Below are 9,138 nucleotides of genomic sequence, written 5' to 3'. Positions count from 1 at the left end.
TATATGGTCTCTATGTAGACCAGGCTTGCCTCAAACTCACAGAGACCCTCTTGCCTCTGCCTTCCAAGTGCTGGGATTAAAGGCATGCACCACCATGCCTGGCTGTAGCTTAAAAACATTTAAATTCTTTATCAATTTAGGGTTGACAAAGTATTTTTAAATATTTTATTTCTTATTATTTAATTTTATGTGCACGAACATATTGCCCATATATATATTATATATATGTATATGCACTCATGTCATGCAATGCTCTTTGAGGTCAGAAGAGAGCATCAGATTCCCCTGGAACTAGGGATCCAAACCCAAGTCTTCATGCTTTTGCTGTGAGCGCTTTACCCCATGAACCATCCTCCACAGTTCCCCCACTTTGGCCATTTTTATTATTTTTATTTTATATGTATGAGTGTATTGCCTGCATGTATGTGAGTGCACCTGTGAGGGCTTCGGATTCCCCTGGAACTGGAGTTAAGGATGGTTCATAGCTGCCATATGGGTACTGGGAGTCAAACCCAGGTCCTCTGCAAGAGCAGTCAGTGCTCTTAACCGCTGAGCCATCTCTCCAACTCCTGTCCAGTTTTTTTTTGGTCTTTTTGAGACAGGGTCTCACTGTAGCCCCAGTGGCCTGGACTCACTGTGTAGACCAGGCTGGCCTTGAATTTACAGAGATCTGCCTGCCTCTGCCTCCCAAGTGCTGAGATTAAAGGTGTGCAACCACCATGCCTGGCCCTCTTTGTCCATTCTTAACTGTAGTGTTCAGTGACATTAAGTACTTACTGTTTTGTATAATCATCACCACTGTCCATTCCCAGAATTCTTTTATCTTCACAAACAGAAATTGTATCTATTAACAATAACTTCCTATTTACCTCTTCTTTCTTTTTCTTTTATTGTACCTTTTATTTATTCTGTAACAATATCACATATGTATATAATGTGTCTCGATAATATCCACTGCTAACTCCCTCCATCCCACTCTGCCTCCCACCTTCATGGCCTCTCCTTTTATTGTAACCCAGAATCCAAATAGTGTTGCCTGCTGGAATGTTGACTGATCTTTTACAGGTTTTGTGTGCAGGTTACCATAACTGCTATGAGTTCAGGAGTTGATACAGTCTTATCAGAGAGGCAAGCTTGTTAAGACTTCAGATGCAAACAATTGGAAAGCCTTAGGAAGTCCCTGAACCTGTCCAGATGCACTAGACCTAGCCTTCCCCAACTTTATGTAAGCAATAAGGGATGCTGAGATCAGACCAGTGGAGCTGCCTGAAAGATACTGTTACCTGCAAGTCAAGCAGTCAGCTCCAGTGTTTCGACTTTTGTGAGCTGTCACCCATGAAGGGGTGGGCTTTAGTGATGCAGTTGTCTTTGAGTAATTTCTGCTCCTGTAAGTAACCGCAATAAAACTCATTGGCTCACCAAGTTGAACTATGGTGGTATCCTTATTTTGATCTATCATCAATTCCCTATTGGGAGTGAATGGACATTTGTTCACATCTTCCCAGTAATAGTGTCATACAACAAATGACAATAGCCTGTGCTGTTTTGGAGGCCTCTAGGGCCACCCTGACCAGTAAGGAAGTATCCCACACCTGGTACTAAGATATTTGTTTAATAACCCATATCTTTTGGGGGAAACATCCACCCATGAAGGGTGCCTGTGTTCAAACTCCTTATTGTTAAGATTATATGTATTTTAAAATTTAAGAACTGGAGAGATGGCTCAGCAGTTAAGACTATGTATTGCTCATCCAGAGGACCTGAATTCAAGTCCCAGCACCCACGTCAGGCAGCCAGCATCTACCTGTAATTCCAGCTTCAGGAGATCTGATACCTCTAGTCTCTAGGGGCTCCATTATTAATGTGCACATATACAAACACACATATACATATGCATATGATTAAAAATAAAAATTTGTTGTTTGTCTTTTTGAGACAGGGTCTCCCTGTAGCCCCAGCTGACCTGGAATTCTATGTAGACCAGGCTGGCCTCACACTCACAGAGATCCACCTGCCTGTAGTCCCAGCTTGCCTGAAACTTGCTATATAGACCAGGCTGGCCTCAATCTCGCAGAAATCCACATGCCTCTGCCTCCTGAGTGCTGAGATTAAAGGCATGTGTCACCACACCAATGTTAAATTTTTATTTATGTGTGTGTTTGTATGTGTGTGTATGTGTGTGTCTCTTGGAGCTGGAGTTATAGGCAGTTGTGAGCTGACTAATGAGGGTGCTGGGAACTGAAGTCCAGAACTCTGCAAGAACAGCAAGTGCTTTTAACTACTGAGCCATTTCTCCAGCTTCTAAATTTCTCCCAATAGCTTCCTCCCTCTGTTCCCCTGCCCCAACTTTCCTTCCTTCCTTCCTTCCTTCCTTCCTTCCTTCCTTCCTTCCTTCCTTCCTTCCTTCCTTTCTCTTTCTTTCTCTCTCTCTCCTCCCTCCCTCCCTCCCTCCCTCCCTCTCTCTTTCTTGATTTGAGACAGATTCTCACTATGTAGCTCTGGCTGGCCTAGAACTTGCTATGTAGACCAAGCTGGCCTCAAATTTAGAGAGATCCTCCTGCCTCTGCCTCCTGAGTGCTGGGATTAAAGGTTTGTGTCACCAAGCCTGGCTCTGTTTGTTTGTTTGCTGTTTGTTTTAGGCCAAGCCTCACTGGGTATCTGGCCTTGAATTTAATATCCTCCTGCCTTGGCCTCCAGTCATGGGATTATAGGTGTGTGCCACCATGCCTAGCTTCTACTTTCTGTCTCTATTGTTCTTTCTATTCTAAATATCTCAAGTCAGTGAAATTATACAGCATCCTATTCTATCTGCCTCATTTCCCTTAGCACAGAGTTTTCAGTGTTCATCCATGTTGTAGTACATGTCAGGATTCTATTTCTTATTAGGTGTAAATAATATTCCATCATATGTATTTACCACATTTTCTGTTGATGGACACTTGGATTCTTTCCATGTTTTAGTTCTGTAAATAATGGTACTATGTACTTTGGTGCATAGGTTGAGATCCTGCTTCCAACTGTTTTGGGTATATATCTAGAAGTAGAATTGCTGACTTGTGGCAATTTTATGCTTAACTTTTGAGGAACTGCCAGTCCCAAAAGCAGTGCACCAAGGTCCATATTTCCTCATGACATCACCAACACACATTATTTTCCATTCTTTTGTGATTTTGGGACTGAAGCCCAGAGACTTATACATGCTAGGCAAATGCTTTGCCATTGAGCTACACTCCAGACTCCCAATTATTCTGAAGTGCTGAGGATCAGACATGGGGCCTTTCCCATGCTATGGGAGCACTGTGCCACTGAGTCTCAATCCCAGTCCCTGTTTTGAAAGATTATTATTGTTTCTTGTTTTATGTGTATGAGTATTTTGTCTGCATGCATGGGCACCATGTGTGTGCAGTGCCTGGAGAAGCCAGAAGAGGTGTCAGATCCCCTCGAACTGGAGGTATGGATGGTTGTTAACTGCCAGCTGGGTGTTGGAAATTGAACCTAGGTCCTCTGCAACAGTAACCAGTGCTCTTAACCACTGCGCCATCTCTCCAACCCCATTTTCTTTATTATATTTTTTATTTTATTTGTAAGAGTGTATTGCCTACATGTATGTAAGTTTGCCCGTGTTGTGCAATGCCCATGGAGGTCAGAAGAGGGTGTTGGGTCCTCTGGAAGTGGAGTTATGGATGGCTGTTAGCGCAGTGTGGATGATGAGAATCGAAACTGGGTCCTCTGCAAGAGCAACCATGGAACCATTTCTCTAGCCCCTACATCTTTTTTTGAGACAGGATTTCACTCTGTAGCCCTGGTTGGCCTAGAAATCACTATGTAGATCAGGGTGACCTCTAGCTCACAGAGATCCTCCTGCCTTTGCCTCCTGTATGCTGAGATTAAAAGTGTGGGTCACCATGCCTGGCTCTGGGTTGCACTTTTTTTGTTTCTGGGAAATCTTTATTTAATCTAAGGGCATGCACAGATTTTCTCATAATTTTTCTAGAAAGTTAGTACTTTTAGATTTTACATATAGGTCTATGATTCATTTTTGTGTTAACCTTTGTATACAATGCAAGCTAAAGATAGAAGTTAATTTTATTACTTATGAATAATAAATTCTTTCAAAATGATTTGTTGAAGAGACAATTTTCCTTTTGGCTAATCCTCCATTCCCTCCCTCCTTTCCATCTTTTCCCTCCTTCTGTGGTGCTGTGAATGGAGTCCAGGGACTTGGTACTCTGCAGGGTGTCTACCACTGAGCTACATCTCTATTGCATTCTTTAAAAAAAATCGAATTTATTATTTTTTACTTTTTATTTTTAAAACTTTATTATTTTATGTGTATTGCCTGCATGTAGGTAAGTGTACCTGTGTCATGCAATGCCTGTGGAGGTCAGAAGAGGCTGTCACAAATGAATACAAGTCACAAATGAAGATGTTCTTAAAAATTATAAAATCATTCTTGGCTACTTTTACAACTACTTCCCCTCACCTTCCTCCCAGGTATCAAGTCTACCAACAAGGGTTTGAGAAATTTCTTCCACGATTTTGCATGTACACAGATCTATGGATGGATAGTCATAGATCCATCCATAGACATAATATTGTGTCTTTTGTGTTGCTGTCAGGCTCTTCCTGTATACAGTATTATGAAACTAGCTTTTTGTTATATAAGAACACCTCTCAGAGACCATTCCACACCAGAGACCATTCCACACCAGAGACCATTCCACACCAGAACACGGGGATCTCCATTCTGTTTAGCTGTTTCATAGTGTTACATAGCCCCACTGTCTTTGTTTCCCTGTCTTCCTTTTTTCTTGTCTATTGTTTTCATTTTGCAACAATATCACTGTATGGCCCTTGCTAGCTTGGAACTCACCAGGTAGCCCAGGCTTACCTTGCAGTTTTGGGAATCCTCTGCCCAGCCATCTTCTTAATGGACGTCTGGGTTGTTTTCATTTTTTCCCAGTGTTATAAGTAATGCCAAGCATCCCAAATCCTGCTTGTGGTGTTTTTTAGGTACATAATGAGAAGTGGAATTTATGTAATAAACAAATCAGGAATGTTGCTAAGTACTGTACTGAGGACTTTCCATATGCTGATTAATTTAATCTTTATCACAAAGCCAAACATAATGGCCTCCACCTGTGACCCCAATGCTCAGGCGCTGAGACAAGTGAATTACCAATTTAAACCCAGCCTATTTAAAAAAAAAAGCCCTGCCAGATGTGGGCACATTCCTATAATCCTAGCACCTGGGAAGTAGAGGCAGGAGGATCAGTAGTCCAAGGCCAGCCTCAGCTACACAGTGAGTTCCAAGCCAACTGAGGCTACATGAAACCTTGTCTCATCCCCTTCAAAAAACAAAGACAGGGCTGGAGAGATTGCTCAGTGGTTAAGAACACTGGCTGTTCTTGCAGAAGACCCAGGTTCGAATCCCAGCATCTACATGGCAGCTAACAACTGTCCTTAACTTAACTCCAGTTCCAGGGGACCTGACAGCTTCTTCTGTCCTCCATGGGCATTGCATGACACCGCTGCACATACACACATGCAGGCAATTCACACATACACATACAATAAAAATCATAAAAAACAAAGACAAAAACCAACCAACCAACAAACAAAAAACCACACCTCACTAATAACCCATTTTAAAAAGTTTTTTTTAACGATTTAAAACATCTTATGTGTGTGTATTTTGCCTTCATGTATGTAAGTACACCACGTGCATGCAGAGCCTGCAGAGGCCAGGAAAGGGTATTAGAAACCCTGTCAGTTGTGAGCTGCTATGCGGGTGCTGGGAACTGAACCTGGTCTCCTGCAAAATCATCCAGTGCTCTTAACCACTGAGTCATCTTTCCATCCCCAACAACCTATTTTTTAGAAAGATGTATTTATGCCAGATGTGGTGGTCCATGCCTTTAATCACAGCACTTGAGAGGCAGAGACAGAGGCAGGTGAATCTCTGTGAGTTTGAGGCCAGTGTGGTCTACATAGGGAGTTCCATGCCAGTCGGGCTACACAGTGAGACTCTGTCTCAAAAACAAAAACAAAAAGCAAGACAACAAATTTTTTTTATTTATTTTTACTTTATGTGCCTGAGCTAGATGTGTGCCCTCAAAGGCCAGAAGATGGCGTCGGGTGCCCTGGAACTGGAGTTACAGAAGGCAGCTACCATATGAGAACTGAACCTGGATCTTCTGCAAGAGCAGTAAGTGCTTTTAACTGCTCAGCTCTCTCTCCAGTCCGACAATCTATTTTTTTAAAAGCCAAAGTCTCTCACTGTGTAGTCCAAGCTAGACTCAAACTTATGATTCTCCCGCCTCAGCCTGCTAAGTTCTGGAATCACAGGTGTACATCACTATACCCTACCATTTTGTGGTTCTGGGGATTGAACCCAGCACCTTGTACATGCTAGTCACTCTACCACTGAGTTACAACCTTAACTTTTGTTTTATTTTTGAATCATATATATTATATATAATTATCTCTATATAATTTTGAGATAGGCTGTCACTATGTAACCTTGGCTAGCCTAGAACTCACTATGTAGAACAGACTGGCTTCAAAGTCACAGATACCTGTCTGCCTTTGCTGCTCAAGTGCTAGGATTTAAAGTGTGAGCCACCATGACCAGCTGAACCCTAAAGAATAAAAAAATCCTTTACTTGAGGGGCGTGGTGGCGCACGCCTTTAGTCCCAGCACTCAGGAGGCAGAGGCAGGTGGATCTCTGTGAGTTCGAGGCCAGCCTGGTCTACAAAAGGAGTTCAAGCCAGCTAGGGCTACAGGGAGACCCTGTCTCAAAAACACACACAAAAAAACCCAAACAAAAAACCACCCTAAAATCCTTTATTCATGAGGAAACCAAGGCACAAAATTTAGCAACTCTTGAGAGGTGACATAGCAGTCAACAGCATAGCAGTCAATAGCTCCAGAGTTTAGTCCACTGGGTCATATAGGATGCATGCACTTGTAATTTTAAAAGATCTAGGGGCTAAAGAGATGGCTCATTGGCCAGGTGCACTTGCTGCTCTTGCAGAGGACCTGAGTTCAGTTCCCAGAACCCACATGGTGGTTCATAACTGGCTATAACTCCAGCTCCAGTGGATCTGCCTCTGCTGGCACCAAGCATACAAATGGTGCACATATATACATGCAGGCAAAACACATACACCTAAAAGAAAAGTAAATCTTTAAGAAAATAAATGGCTGGGCGCGGTAGTGCACACCTTTAATCCCAGCACTCGGGAGGCTGAGACAGGTGGATCTCTGTGAGTTCGAGGCCAGCCCGGTCTCCATATCGAATTCAGGCCAGCTGTGGCTGCAGGGAGACCCTGTCTCAAAAAGAACAACAAAAAAAAAGTAAACTAAAAGACCTGCTGTTCTGGGTGCAGTGGCACATGTATGTAAACACAGTACTCAGGAGGCTGAGCCAGGAGGACCATTTGAAACCAGGGGTTCTGGACCAAATCTGGGCAGCATAGTAAGACTCTGTCTCAGAAAAAAAAAATAAACAAAAGACTACCAAATTGGCCTTCAAAGAGGCTATATAAATTTCACTAGAAGTTTTGCTGATTACCTTCTGTAACTCTAGTTCCAGAGCATCTGATACCCTCTTCTGACCTTTGAGGGCATGGCATGCACATGGTACACTTACATACAATGCAGGCAAAACACACACACATAAAGCAAAAATACATAAATCTTTTTTGTTGTCTTGTTTTTTGTTTTTGAGACAGGATCTCACTGTGTAGCCCGGCTGGCATGGAACTCCCTCTGTAAACCAGGCTGACTTCAAGCTCACAGAGATCCTACTGCCTCTGTCTCCCTGTAGCTCCAGCTGGCCTGGAATTCCCTATGTAGACAAAGCTGGCCTCAATCTCAGAGAGATTCGCCTGCCTCTGTCTACCTGGGTGGTGCACGCCTTTAATCCCAGCGCTTTTATGTGAATTTAATTATATCATGAAAATGTACACCTATAGCAAGTTTATTTAGTTTTTAAAACATTTCATTGCATTATTTTATTTGTGTGTGTGTGTGTGTGTGTGTGTGTGTGTGTGTGTGTGTGTACAAGTGGCATGGTGCATGTGTGGAGGTCAGAAGACAACTTGCAGGTGTCAGCTGTCTCCTTATAATATGTGAGTCCTGGGGATCAAACTCAGGCCATCAGACTTGGTGGCAAGTCTCTTTACTCACTGAGTCATCTCATCAGCCACTAGTTAGTCTTTTGCTGAACAGATTCATAGACATCACTATGGTATTTCCATACGCCTAATGGATGTTGCAGATTGCTCATTTTCATTCACCTTCTACTATACTCCCTTTTCCCAGTTTTCTCTTGTCTATTTCTAGATCAACTTTCTTATTTATTTTTGTCTTTTTTAGTTTCCACATGTGAGAGAAAACGTAATTATTTTTCTGAATCTAGCTGTTTTCACTTAATATGATGGTCTCCAGCTCAATTCATCTTGTTGCAAATGCCAGATCTCTCTCTCTCTCTCTCTCTCTCTCTCTCTCTCTCTCTCTCTCGTGTGTGGCTGTGTGACAAGTCTTACGTAATCAAGTCTGACCTTGATCTCCCTATTTTGCTGAGAGTCATCATAAACTCCTGATCTTCTTGCTTCCACCTACTGAGTGCTAGGTTCACAGATGCATACACTGTGATGATTGGTCTTTTAAAAATTACTTATTAATTTAATTTATTTATTTAATGCATATGGGTGTTTTGCCTGTATGTATGTAAGTGCACCATGTGCATACAATACCCATGAGGCATAGTTCCAGAATAGGGCCCAGGATCCCCTGGAACTGGAGTTACAGATGGTTGTTAGTGGCCATGTGGGTGCTGGGAACTGAACCCAGGTCCTCTGTAAGAGCAGCCAGTGCAACCCCTGATGATTAGTCTTGTCAACTTGATGGGATTTGAAATCACCTAGGAGAAATACCTTTGGGTATGGGCATTTCCAGAACAGTATTCAAAATGCGTGTGTGTGTGTGTGTGTGTGTGTGTGTGTGTGTGTGTGTGTGAAAACCTGCCCTTAAAGAAGTGGGAGGAAAAAGCAGTGTCACCCGATTGTGTTCTCTTCTACCCATCACTGCTGTTTCCGTCCTCCACTGACATCAGGCTCAGCTCAACTTCT

Source organism: Nannospalax galili, unplaced genomic scaffold (assembly GCF_000622305.1).
Source record: "Nannospalax galili isolate Female #2095 unplaced genomic scaffold, S.galili_v1.0 scaffold747, whole genome shotgun sequence".
Taxonomy (NCBI): domain Eukaryota; kingdom Metazoa; phylum Chordata; class Mammalia; order Rodentia; family Spalacidae; genus Nannospalax; species Nannospalax galili.
The sequence above is the reverse complement of the archived record's forward strand: the minus strand, read 5'-3'. Positions refer to the sequence as shown.